We start from the raw sequence: 14,148 nt of genomic DNA, 5'->3' as shown, positions 1-14,148 counted from the left end.
TCAAGTGAGAATTTAAAACAGGCGCATTTTATTATATGTGTATATTATACCTCAATAAAGTTGATTTTTTATGAAGAGGTTTTTGTCCTTCAGGAGACTGCAATTCAGATGGGGAAACTGGATTAGAAGTCCAGGAGATCTCCCTATGATCACACACAAGCCAGAGGGGCACTGGGCACTGATTTATGCCTTGCACAGCCAGGTGCCATGGAGATCTGAGGAGAGGTAAGTGGGTGAGGGACTAGTCAGTATACCTTTCAGGAGGAACCTGTCCCAGGATCTGAAGGGAAAGGGAGAATCTGAGGAGTGGAGAGAAGGCTCGGGGTCCCCATGGACATATTCAGCACACTGAAGTAGAGTGCGGATGGCCTCCAGGCAGGCCATGCAAAAGACTGTGGCTAATTCAGATGAAGTTAGATGTGGGGAAGAATAGAGTCTTGAAAGCAAGGCAGAGGATATATAAGGCTGCAAATGGGCATCCACATGGTTCCTAAGTAGGGCAATAGCAGCACGGGAGTGATCAGGCTATGGGTGAGGAATCCAAGTCCAGGAATCCACGAAGGAGGCTCTGGCAGATGTGTAGACATGGATTGACAGGTGCCTGACTTAGTGAGGTATCTTGTGAATACAAAGACCTAAGAACCATTCTGATGAGCACAAGCCATTGGGAAATGCTGACTCTGTCTTACAGAACTTTCTGAACCTTGAAGAGGCTGCCAACCCCAATGGATAGATCTCAGACTCTGAAGTGCACAGCCCTAGCTCCAAGCCTGACTCCACCACAAACAAACTTGGGCAAATTCTTAAAGCACCTCAAACCCAAGTTTTCTTATTTGAAATATGGAAATAATAATTCTCAACTTGTGGGGTTATTGAGATTACAGGTGAGGTTGGTGAAGCACCTACCATCAGGTGGTAACAAATGATAGACATTACAATTAGTTCTGTGGTTGATCAGAGATTCCTAGGACTACTGGACGAGGTATCTCCTCCCTTTGGATCTCAGAAGTGGAGTCACAACTACACTGCATGAGTGAAAAGAGAAAAGTTAATGTACCCATAAACCTACAGGTATAGTAGTCATCAAGGATAAGCAACACTGGGTATAAACATTATTCACATATGTGCTGTGTATAGGCCACAGAAAGAGAGTGAGATGGGTCCCTTTCACTAAATAACAAAGGGTCAAGGGGCTGATTATGAAAATTTGGGCCAAGGGGTTCATAATTTGCAGTTTTTCCATTGGGAGAAGGATGCCTTTTTAATTTGCAAATTGACCGAGAGTAGCCTACTTAGCCAAACATCTCTGTCATTAAGTGGCCCCCTCGACGCTTTGACGCAGGTAACTGTGGCTCTGAGGGAATCCTAGGAGACCACTGCTCCAGAATCTCGCCTCCAGGTAGGGGCATATGTTGGGGATGTTGGGCAAGTACAAACTTAATATAGTTGCTCAAATCTAGAAAATATAATTTTCTCTATATTGAGATAGGAAACAGGTATTTCCTGAACACATACTGTTTATAAGGCAGGCACTTTACTAGAGGTTTTACCTGGATTGTCCGGAATAACCAACTGTTCACTTATTCAACAATTACTTATTGAGTTCCGATGGGCACTATGCAAAATGTTAGGGATGCATTGGGACCATAAGCACAGGAGATCACTACCAGTCGAGAACAGATCCAGAGCAGAGGCCCAGCACATAACCAGGCCCTAGTAGTGGAAACTCTGTGTGTGTGTGTGTGTGTGTGTGTGTGTGTGTGTGTGTGTGTGTGTGTGAGTTCAGTAGGGGAATTGCCAGCAGTTCTAAGGTTGGAGCAGAAAAAGCCTGCAGCGGTAAGGCAGTAAGAATACAGATCTTTCTGTCTCTCCATCATAAAGGATTCCTAGGCCTGGAATAGCTACCAGATTTAGCAAATAAAAATACAAGGTGATAAACCTGATGAACGGTACCTCAGCCAGGTGATCAGGGTCAACATCAACGGTGATAAGTCACACAGATAGTATGTACCAGTCACATGACAGAATGGGAACGGCACTTTGCCTTTGTGGTCCTACTCCCCCAAACTCACTGCCCCAGTCGAATCAATCATGAGGAAAACATCAGACAGGCCCACATTGAGGGACATCCTACAAAATGCCTGACCAGTCTCCTCAAAACACTCAAGGTCATCGAAAACAAGTCCCAACTGTCACAGCCACAAGGAGATTAAGGACACAAGATGACTAAATGTGATGTACAATCCTGGGCAGGATCCTGGAACAGAAAAGGACATTTGGGAAAAAATAAAGAAATCTAATAAAGTTGGACTTTAGTTAATGATAATATATCAACATTTGTTCATTAATCGTGGCAAATGTATCATACTGAGGTAAGATGTTAATGTATATGGGAACTCCCTATACTAGCCTCATAATTTGTCTAGAAATCTAAAACAATCCTAAAATAAAAAGTTTATTTCAAAATACAGGATTGCCAGTTAAATCTGAATTTCAGATAAAGAACTAGTTTTTTTTTTTTTAGTATTTGAGGCATAATCACACTTAAAAATTATTTGTTATTTGTCTGAAAGTCCAACTTTACTGGGTGTCCTGGAAACTCTTGTCTGGGCTGGAGTTCACCCTGAGAACATTGAGGAGCAATGGGGAGCTGGGGAAGGGCTGTGGGCAGGAAAGTGCATGATGCACAATATATACAGTAGGTATACAGATGAGAACAGAGGCTCAATGATTTTACCAGTCGCCTGGCTAGCTTTGTGGGGAGGCAGGATCTGAACACAGGCCTGTGTCATCCCAAGCCCATGTCTCTCCATCACACTACGATGTCTCACAGAATTCTTTCTAGAAACATCCGTAAGAATTCACTCTGGCTGGCAAGAATAAAGGAGGATCAAGAACAGACACTGTAGGGGCGCCTGAGTGGCTCAGTTGGTTAAGCATACGACTCGGCTCAGGTCATGATCTCGAGGCTCGTGAGTTCAAGCCCCCCGCATTAGGCTCTATGCTGACAGCTCAGAGCCTGGAGCCTGCTTCAGAATCTGTGACTCCCTCTCTCTGCCCCTCCCTCACTCACTCTCTATCGCTCTGTGTCTCTCAAAAAATAAATAAATGTTAAAAATTTTTAAAAAGAAAAAAAGAACAGGCACTGCATCTGGAGGACTCCAGCAAAAGCAGGTGAGTACTTCTGAGCACCAGAACTCAGGTTCCCCCCCAAAAACAAAACTATGTTTCCTACTGGGTGCGGCCCCTCACTGATGCCCCGCGCCCCCTCTTCCTGCTCCTCATCTTCACAGTCAAAACCAGGCACACTCAGAGCCAGGAACTGAAAGGTTGGAAGGGACCTTCTGAGCTAGTCATCCAACGTCCCCCTCTAGAGAGGATTCCCACCCACAGTTGTCCTCACAGATGTCACATCTTTGATCTGGCTCTTAACCGTTGGCTCCAGCTTTCCTCCATCTTTAATTCCCACTTCCAATCTGCTTGGGTGTCAGAAAGCAGCCTACCAAGCTAATTAGAGCTGTGTGTTAAGTAAGAGTCAATGGTCTCTGAGCAAGGGCCCCAAAGACTCTTCTGTGTGGAAAGAGAAACTTTACAATGTGTATTCCAGCTGTTCAGGGATCTTTCCGTCTCACCTCCTCCCTATGTTATTCCAAATAGGTGATGCTGTTTTATACCTGGGCTCCACAAACATGAGGTTAAATAACTGCATTTACGTGAACACAGCCCAAGGGTCGCTTTAGTTTATTTTAGCAGCGCATGGGAGAAGACAGGGGGGCAACAGCAGGGTGACGCATACCAGGCCGGCAAAATCTCCTGCAGGAAATTACTGATGCCAGCCAGCTGCTCCAGGCCCCTGCTGGGCCGTTTCTCCTCCTCTCCCATCTCTCAGGGGACAGCCATCCCGCTGAGGCTTGCCAGCTCTGGAAGACAAAGAGGGCAAAGCTCGCAGCCTGCTGTGTGCCTACCTCCAACACATCAACCCCCACCCCGCCACCCCCCTCCATGAATCCACAGACAGGGCCCTGCCAGAGGTGGGGATGGGAGGAAGTGTCCAGCAATCCTCTTTTCTCTAGAAATGGGATTGGAAATGGGGTAATCGTCTAAATGGGCAGTCCTGATGAGTCGATAAACATAACTCCCATTTTTATTACAGTGATGAGGCTGCCTGAGCGAGCGTAATCCCTCTCCCGGGCTCCAGGAGATTGCCAGGCAGCCAGCCGCCACCCCGCCCTCCACCAAGGCTGCATTAGTCTGATGGCAAGAGGTACTGAGCTCTAGACGGACTGCATTTTATAATAGCATTTAAAAGCCCAGATCCTGGGGTCAATCCAGGGTCCAAGGACACCACTGACCAAGCTCTCTGTCCCCTAGACACTGCCCTCCTGTTCTCCCAATACTGACGGGACATAGACGGTCCAAATGCAGGGCCACCCTCAGTCAGGTAAGGTGGAAAAGATGTCAGGAAAGACCTCCAACTCAAATGACTGGAGAAAGCATAGCATAATGAAAAAACGCAGTCCAAGCCCCAGCAAACCCACTAATTCTTGAGGCCTCTGTTTCCTCATCTGCATTATGTGATTATTGAGGTCCTTTCCTGCTCTTCCTCATAAAAACCCCACAGATTCACAACTCGCCCACCCAGCCAGCAATTCCACCATTACACAGAGTAATTTCTTTTTGCTTTAGAGGCTGTTTGATCCTTTGCAACTCCCAACTGAAATGATAGTCTTCCACTTTATTAATGAACACCTTATGGGAGAGGATGACCTAATAGTAGCCGGAAGCAAGGCCCTGAGGGAACGGGACAGGCAGGGGAGGTGTGGCCTTGTGCACCACAAAGACATAAGGGGTTCAGGCTGAAAGGTAGAAAAACACCAAGGCCATGTCACCCAGGGCCCACACGTGGGCAAAGTGCACAAAGAGAATGGATGAACTGCAGATTCGGGCAGCTGGCTCTGCTGACGGCAGTCAAGGACCTTCAGAATAAGTCATGACCCTGTGTGGGCTCCTGGTCAGAGTCTTCGTCTTTCTCCGTTCACTCATTTATTCAAGCAGTGATCAGCTGGGAGGTGCAACAAAATTAAAACTGGATTTAGATTCAGAAGCTGGATCCTAGCTGCAGTGACAGCATTTACCTGTCACATGACACTGAACAGGCATGTCACCATTCTGAGCCAGCAAAATAAGGCTAGTGTCTCCCTTGCACACTTCATGGGCAGGGGTGCCACCTTGCACACCTCCAGGGGGTGCTGTTCCCATGGGAGTCTACCTGAGTGATGCCGGCCAGAACTGGGCAAAGCACAACTGGCATACTGCAGCCCTGCCTGTAGTTAAAAAATGTCCAATGACATAAGATACATTAGGCATGAACACTATTAGCACAATAGTATTATTATATTGGTCACATTCTAGAAGGGGATGCTAGACCCATTAAAGACATTTGTAAAAAAGCTAAACTTTGTGTTCTATCTACGTCAACCATGGTGAAACAGTAAAGCGATCCATTATATAACCCTAGTTCTGTCACCATGATTCAGAGGACAAGAATCATAAAAAAGATTAAGCGAAACAGGAGATGTGGCCCCAAGCTCAGGCTGAGGCAAATACCCTTCACTATGTGTCTCCCTGGTCCTGAGACTACCCTGTCCTCCACACGATCACCCTCTCGAAATATCCTCCATTATAAGACACTCACAGAGTCTCAGTTAAGACAGGCTGCCATGACAGACTTGGCAGATCAGAACAAGAAGACAGGAACCAAATCTGTCTGCCCCAAAGGATGCTTCCTGGATTTCACATGCCCTCACATACCAACTCACCATCAGCTCAGGGCAGTGGGTCCGAAGAGTTTTCTTTTCCCTCAGACTTTCATGGGCCACTTTTGCCCAGGAAAGGAGAAAGATCTACAGATTCATGACTCTGCCACATTGCCTACTGCCCCACCAATTTTAAGATCCTTCTCTCCCTCTTCCCCATATACCAGTGACATTCAGGTCAAATAAAATATGTTGCAATCATGTAAAGCCCTTGATCTATTACTGCTTTTCCTACTGGGGTGGGGGATGGAAATGGGAAACACTGAAAGCATTTGTGCTCACCTGTCCATTTCTCTTTCCACTGTTCTAATTCAGGCCATCTTCATCAGATGCCTCTTAGCATGTCTCCCTTTACCCTCCAATGCAAGACCCCTCTCAGAGCTACTGCTCTAAAACACAGCTCTTAGCCTGTCACACCTTTGTGTTACACTGCGGTCCCACGGGGTGGCCCCCCATTCCTAAACAACCTTCATGCACTCATGTGCGTGACTAATTGAGTGTGTAAGGTGGATCCGGCAATGTACTGGGCACTGGGGATGTAGCAGAGGGCAAATCCAACCAGATACCCCAGAGCTTACCACCTTTCAGGGAAAACAGACATCAGTCAAACATCCACAAAAATAAGTTTATGATTACAAACTGATGTATGACAAAGGAAAAGTGATCAAAGATGTACGAGGCAGAAGGGCTAAGGTGGTCTGGGAATCAGAGAAGGCTTCCCTGAAGAAGTGATATTTGAGCTGGTATGTGGAAAACGAGAAGGGATGATTAGGCAAATGAGGTGGGTGTGGCAGCCATGGCAGAAGAGAGGGTTCCCAGCAGAGGGAGCTGCCTGGGCCTGGAGCTGGTGAGGAGCAGGAAGAAGGCTCACACTGAGCACAGAGCTGGGGGTGCTGGTCCTGGGTGGAACTGGAGAAGTTGCCAGGGGTCAGACTACAAGGGTTCTTAAAGGCTCTACTGAGGGTATATGGGTCTTCATCCTAAGAGAAATGAGAAGGCATTACAAGGTTTTGAGCAGGGAAGCAGGGTAGTTTGGGGAATGTGAGACATAACCAGATTGGCATTTTGAAATTCTCACTCCAGCCGCTGTGTGGAGAAGGGGCTGGAGGGCCCAGAGGAGATATGGGGGCCCAGTAAGGTGGGAACAGCATTCATCTCAGGCAAGAGATATGGATGTAAACCTGGAATGGGGAGCTGGGAGTGAAGAGTGAGTTAAGCAAATGCATGTGCCAAACCAGCCAAACAAGAGGGATGGCAAGAGGGAACACTAGAAGATGACCAGATCTGGGTAAAAATATCCTGACATCAGTTTGGGACATAATGGCTCTGGGGAGACTTTGAGGCCTCCGAGTGGAGAAACCAGTGATAGATGGGCCTGGGATGGAGGTGTATGTGTCCAGAGCCATCTGCACACAGGCTAACAGAAGATGTGGACATGAATGACACCGCTTTATGTCACCACTTGTAGTTACCTCTCTCCAGTCGCTCTACCTGTGTCTGCCCACATACAAGGAGAGTGGGTCTCTGCTGCCTCGTAGAACCCCTCCGGCCTCTGGACCCACTCCTGCTGTAGGGCCTCTTGTATAATTGTGTGGCCACTTCCCTACATGTCTTCACACTGACGATCCAGGAACACCTTGGGGACAGACATTGGCTCTCCTCCTTAGCCTATGGAGACATGTGGCTCTCCTCCTTGGCCTATGGAGAAGAGTCTGGCTCTTGAATGAGCAGGAGGATTCAGACCCATTTTTCTAGCCCACCATGAAGTCCCAGTGCAATGTTGCTCTGGAGGAGAGAATGAAGACCCAGACCCAAGAGCCCCAACTAAAAACTGTTCTGAGTCCTCAGAAGAAAATGGTCCCATTACTGCCTCTGCTTCCAATAAACTTAAGATAGGTATTGAAACATTCTTAAAAGACAGTGGTATTGATGTTTTCCCACTGTTACCATAAATAAGTGAGCAATCAGATATTTATTGGGGATGTATTTCTCTTTTGTTAAAGACTTCTTATGTGAAAGGGACTAATAGGTAAAGAAATGAGTTAGCTCTATCCTTAAAGAACTTTTAGCACAACCTCTTACTCAGAACCCAGTGCTCTTGCCATAATTCAGAATTAAATTGTGCATTATTTCATGGGATTATCTACAAGAAAATCAAAGCCTGACTCTGCAAGGAGCTTATAATCTCAAGAGAATACAAGACAAAGAGATGAAAAGTTAATTCTATCACTTGTATATAATTCTATACATACAGAGCCATCCTTCTCCAGTGCTTCTTTTCCATTGGGAAAAGGTACCTGTCCTCTAAGCAAACACAGCTCCTCAGTGAGTCATACGATTTGGCTGGATTTAAGCCTTTATCCTCCTTCCCTGGCCAGATGTCCTTGTGCAGCGCCCACCATGCACAACACATACGTGACACCAGTAACAGGTGTTGTTCACAGGGAAGGGTCAATATAGCATGGGTGAGCCAGGAAATAGGTAGAATTGGCTGGGAGTGAGAGGAAGGAACACTGCAAAAAAGACTACAGGTACGTCCAGTGACAAATGAGGTTTGACTAAGGAGGAGGGTATACCTGATGGAGTAAAGAAATGAGATTGAGGAGTTTGGGTGGGGAGTGATTATGGAAGACCCCAAATATCAGGCTAAGAAGTTTATACTTGATCTTGCAGGAGCTCAGCATTGCCTAGGGACATCACCTTCTGTGCCAATTAATTTTAGGTGTCAATCTGAGTGGGCCTCAGGGTGACCAGATTAAACATCGTTTCTGGGTGTGCCTGTCTGTGAGGATGTTTCTGGATGAGATTAGCATTTGAATCAGTGGACTGCCCTCCCCCATGTGGGTGGACATCACCCAATCCACTGAGCATCTGAACACCGCAATAGGCAGAGGAGGAATTTGCCCCTTTCTTTCCTACCTTGCTACTTAAGCTAGTACATCTCATTTCATTTTCCCTGCCCTCGGACTTTACATCCCTGCTCTTTACATCATTGGCTCCCCTGGTTCTCAGCCCTTCAGACTCAGACTGAATTACACCACTGTCTCCCCTGGGTCTCCAGGTTGCAGTTGGAAGATCATGGAACTTCTCAGCTTCCATAATCACATGAGCCAATTCCTCATGATAAATCTCATTTTAGATAGATAGATAGATAGATAGATAGATAGATAGACAGACAGGCAGATATAAACAGATATCCTAGTGGTTCTTTTTCTCTGGAAACACTATTACAATCTCTTTTCCCCAAAGCAATGCCAGGGAGAGTTGGCTACCAGCATCAATGCTCACCAAAGTGCCCACTTGCTCCCTGAAAGTCCATGAAGGATACCACTGGATGAAAAAAACAGCTATATATCTTTGTGCTGACATGGAACCCCAAATAACATTTAACTGCTTGCATTTGTAGCTTGCCTAAAAAAATATATATTTTATAACCCATATGTTTATTTTTATAATGGTCTCACTTGATCAGGAGGATGAGAAAACAGAGCTGTTAAGGACCTCATCAAAGGTCAAAAGAGAAAATCCACAGTGGCAAAGTTGGGACTGGAACCCAGGTCCTTTACTCAGAATCCAGTGCTCAAGGGCGCCCAGCCTCCCTGCACTTGGTTTGGCAGCCTCCGTCCTTCACCAGTCACCACACTGACTACTTGAATCTGCCAGTCCTGGGTCCTTTCCAAGAAAAGACAAAGCTTCCAGACAAGCAGTAATGACATTGATTATGCCAAGCCAGAGGCGGGGGATTCTGGATCATTTCCTTAAAATACTTGCTCAGCAGCACCCATGCCCTCACCCCCACCACCCCTCATCCCAAGAAAGAAATGTATGGTACTTCATTAACATGAGGAAGAAATAATTCCCTGTGGATTTCTGCAGCCTCATTTCCCTAGCTTGTCAAATGCCAGCAGCAAGCCAGTCTGGCTGTATTGTTAGCTTGGCTCAATCTTATTTTGTAGTTTTTTGGCAGACTGCAGCAGCCTGCCCCCACCCCTCTCCACCCGATCCCCCCCTCACCCCCGCCCCGGGCAGAAACAAATCACCTTTGAGTTTCCTCGTATATCATTCAAAAGATTTCCCTGTTCACCCTGGATTTCATAATATAGTATTCTCTTCTGCTATCACAAGCCATATATTTCTCTCCAAGAAAGAGCATAAAAGTTATTTTTAACACCATACTATAGGATATATGATTGAAATATAATTCTAAAAAGTAAACAAATAAATGGAAGACTTTCCAATGTGTCATGCAAAGCATAAAAAGCACTCTGTTCAACAGCTAATTTTCAGTTATCAGATTTCCATCCCCCCCAACTCTTTTCCTGCTTCACCCTTTTGTTACTAAGGAAGTTGGGGTAAAAGGGGATTTGTCTTTTTTCTCAAAGACCCATCATCTCACGCTGCCGAGTTTCTCCACACCTGAATTCACACATCTCCCACATCATGACAATTACCTCCATGGTAACCGCTCATGACATCATAAACACAATGTGATCGCAGAAGAAACAAGAGCTACTGAGACCCGTTGGATGCAAATGCCCTGTGTGATCTAAGGGGCTCACGGGAACAAAGGGAATTTTGTCTTGAGATTTTAGCAGGAAGGTAACTCCTGAAATCTATTCTTGTATTTCAATATTTATTGGGATTTCAAAGCTTCTTGCTGCACAGGAGCCTGTGAATACAGACAAAGGGCCGTGACATTTCTAGAACGGCACCACGGCAGCTGCACCTGAAAGCAAACTAGTGAAACCAACAGATTTCAACCTAAAGACATGAATCCTTAACAATAGTTGGATCTCACAGGTATTTCTGAGGGTCAAAAGAGGGGCTCTTGGAATGGTTGCAGGGTTTTCTACAAAACAATGTGTTCCTGGAAAGTCCTTTTTCCCTTTCTACCTTTTCTTACCCAAAATAAATGCCCAAAGCCTCAAGCCAAGCTTAGCAGCTATTAATAATTTTGTGGACAGCAGCCAAAAGAAGAGTGGACACACGAGTGTGAGATGCGTACACCACACAAACTTCACACAGAGGGGTGTAAGTGCTTTGTCGTGAGGCAGGGGTGAGCTGTGAGGTGAATGTTAACACCCACTCCCCACATGCATTTCTCTCTGCAAAGGGACCCAGCTTTGGGACTTAAATTTTCATTCATTACATATCTAATAATAGTATTAGATACATCAGGGCTCTCAAAATATGGATTTCACGTTGGAGACATCAGAGTGCATTGCTGACTAAACCCACTGTGGATTTCCCACCTCTTCTTGCACAAGATGCTATTGTTAAGACTCGGGCGGCTTTCATCTCCGCGATCGAGAAAAAAAGAAAGCAAAAACAAAAAGTGCGGCTTGAAGAGGAACTGACCTCACAATCTGGGAGCTGAAAAGTAAACATTACCCAGGGAGCTCCTCAGTTTAATTACTGGCCTTAGAATTTCAATTTACATGTGTCTTAATTATCCACAGAAGGGCTCACCTATTATTTCCCTGAATAAGAAAATTAAAAAGCAAACAGAAAATGGGGGAAGGAAAGGCTTATTTAAGGGCCTCCAAGGATTAATCTTTGCATTCTTTTCATGTTTTCCCCGAATTTGGGGATAAAATCTGCTGTGGAATATTTGATCTTCCGGAAACACCGAGTTGGGGTTTTGTGAACACAAATGGCTTCTGACCATTATTTTAGCAAACAATTTCAGAAGCACAGGGCTCTAGCAGAGCGTTCCATGGAATTTTTTGTAAACAAAATAGCTCAACTGTGTTTGCTCCTGAAGTGCAGGAAGTCCGATTGTGGGACGGCGTCTGCCGATTGAGCGAATGGGTGTGTGCGCAAGTTCAAGTTCCAGGGCCCTTTATGGTCATCACGCCCTTTGATGCCCTCAAACTTTTACTTGTGTTTTCAAAGTATTTAATTTGGTTTGCTTGTCCATCTTGGATCGTCAATTTCTGCCAACAAGAAACAGAAGAGCAAAATTAATTTTAACTGACTTTAAAAAAATGTGTCACTCCAGATTTCTAAAAAGTAGCATTCTCAAAATGACTGGGCATTGCCAAAGCTCCAAGGAGCCTTTGAATAGCTATAACTGACTTATCATGGGCTTATAATGATACCTAGGGGGAGAACCCTTTTGATTATGAAGGAATAACCCTTTTACTAAGTCTGGAGCCCCTGATTCCAACTGCACTAACCAGTCAACAATTGTTCAAGCAGGTCTAACTGACGTCCTGCACTGGGCAGGGGATTCTGCTAAATGCTTTGGAAGACAAAAAGATGTCAGTATTTGGTTCCTAAAGAGCTTGTGAAGCGAGACAGAACCTCTGTAGACATGTAGAAACCATCGGTTACAATCAAGAAGTGCTCTGAAAGCTCTAAGGAACAGAAGGCCACTTCTGAGGATGGGGGTGGAAGACCACTGTGGGCTTCATAGAAATGTAATACTTAATCTGAGAGAATTCAGCAAGAATCAATGGAGAGATATAATATATGCAACAATCTAGAGCCGGAAACCTGAGATATATTTAGAATAATAAGCAGAGGCTGGTTTTGTTGAGTGTCTGTTGTGGCTAGAATATAGAACAGAAAGAGGATCTTGCAGGTCAAAGCCATGTACCCAAGAGCGGATGATATGGTCAATCTCTAATCCCGGGATCTGAGCGGGAGTCAAAAGACAGAAGGAAAGGGAGGCTAAGGGCCTATAGTGAGAGCTGTAAAGGAGACCTCCACAGCTTCAGTCATTGGTGCATTTCTCTGGCAGCAGCTAAGAAAGGAAAAGAAAAAATATGGTCGATTATTTTTTTTAGATTTATTTATTTTGAGAGAGAGAACACATGTGCACGTGTGCAAGGTAGGGACAGAGATGGGGGAGAGAGAGAATCCCAAGCAGACTCCGAGCTATCAGCACAGGGCCCAACGTGGGGCTCAACCTCATGAACTGTGAGATCAGGACCTGAGCCAAATTCAAGAGTAAGATGCCTAATGGACTGAGCCAACCAGGCACCCCCAAAACATGGTCAATTATTAAGCCATTGGGCTCTAAGGGCTCTGTTGGCCTGGAATGAATTTTCAGAGTCCTCCATAAGTGCAGCAACTTCCACCCAGTAACCCCTTAAAGACATCACTCTGCTTCTGACACTTAGACCAACCACGACATAGAATGCAGTGGTTGTTTCTTCTTGAATGGCCACAATCCAAAGACTGCTTGTTAGGAACCATTTGTCTGCCAACCCAAAAGTTCTCAGGTCTTCAGCAAAGTTGGGAACACTTGGCAAGGTCTCTGTCCCAAGAGTAACAATGGGAAGAGGTCTGGGCTGGAAGTCAAGAGAGTGGGTGCTGGCCAATCCTGGCGTGGGTATTAAATCCCTGTGGACTTTGGGTGAGCCTCCTCTTCTCCCAAAGTCCAATTTCACTCCTAAGATGAGGAGCTTGGACCAAATACCTGCTTCCATGTCTTACATTCTGTGAGTTGAGATCAAGGGTCCCAAGCTCATGCAGCTATCTAAAGGTGAGGACCAGGACCAGACCCTATGCCTCCTGACCCACTGATCCAGTTTTCTTTCCACAATGCTGGGTTACACGAGTGGGAGATGCTAACGGTAGCAGCCAACATCCGCTGAGTGGCTACTGCATGCCAGTGTGTCTACACTCTATCTAGTCAGTCCTCACACTGATCCTCTGACTTAAAGCTATCAAATCAACCTGCAGATAGGAAACAAACACGGAAAGATGAGGTCGTTTGCCCATAATCGCAAAATCAGTAAATGAGAAACCAGAATTTAAAGTTAGACAGCCCCGTTCCAGGACCCATTATCGTCATCTCTATTCTCCACACTACACAGCAGAATAAGGAGCAGCAGAGCAACATAAGGGACATGGAACCTTAAAATAGAAACCATGGCAGTCTTCCAATGGTGAATTCACATTGCAAGTATGAGAGCTTTCAGAAGAAATATTTTGGTCAGTGTTGCTTGCCTGCATACCTCCCCTTTCCCTCCCCACAGATGACCACATGAACAGTCCCTAGGGGATCATTTACGATCCAGTGGTCTTAACTGTGGTCTGAATGGAGTACGGATAATGACCACATAGAAAATCAGGAGACAGTGGACTCCTGGCTGACTCCCCCAGCTCATAAGACAAGGAAAACCAAAACCACCACAGATTATTTTTACTACAAAATAAAACCCAAGAGGAGGTACTCTCTTGAAATCTTCAGGGAGCCATGCTGACATCACCCCTACACACACAGGTGCACATGCAGGCTTTCCAGTAGAACGCACCTCAGATTCATTGCTGTGTCAATTCAGACATTAGTCCTAATAAAATAAAGGGAGAGGGTACTCAA

General features: G+C 45.5%; 2 long non-coding RNA genes across 4 annotated transcripts in view; both read right to left on the bottom strand.

The window, feature by feature from the left end:
- The window catches only part of LOC106973295 (uncharacterized), a 256,290-nt gene that overhangs the window by 160,609 nt on the left and 81,533 nt on the right, over nt 1-14,148 (bottom strand). The window lies entirely within an intron of this gene.
- On the bottom strand, nt 6,428-9,605 carry LOC128313157 (uncharacterized). Its single transcript, XR_008293424.1, has 2 exons — nt 7,289-9,605; nt 6,428-6,796 (listed from the first exon to the last, which is right to left on the bottom strand). It is a non-coding gene; the product is annotated as an uncharacterized LOC128313157 (long non-coding RNA).

This window comes from Acinonyx jubatus, chromosome E2 (genome assembly GCF_027475565.1).
Source record: "Acinonyx jubatus isolate Ajub_Pintada_27869175 chromosome E2, VMU_Ajub_asm_v1.0, whole genome shotgun sequence".
NCBI classification, from domain to species: Eukaryota; Metazoa; Chordata; class Mammalia; order Carnivora; family Felidae; genus Acinonyx; species Acinonyx jubatus.
Note: the sequence above shows the minus strand (reverse complement) of the source record. Positions and strands in the feature narration are given on the sequence as shown.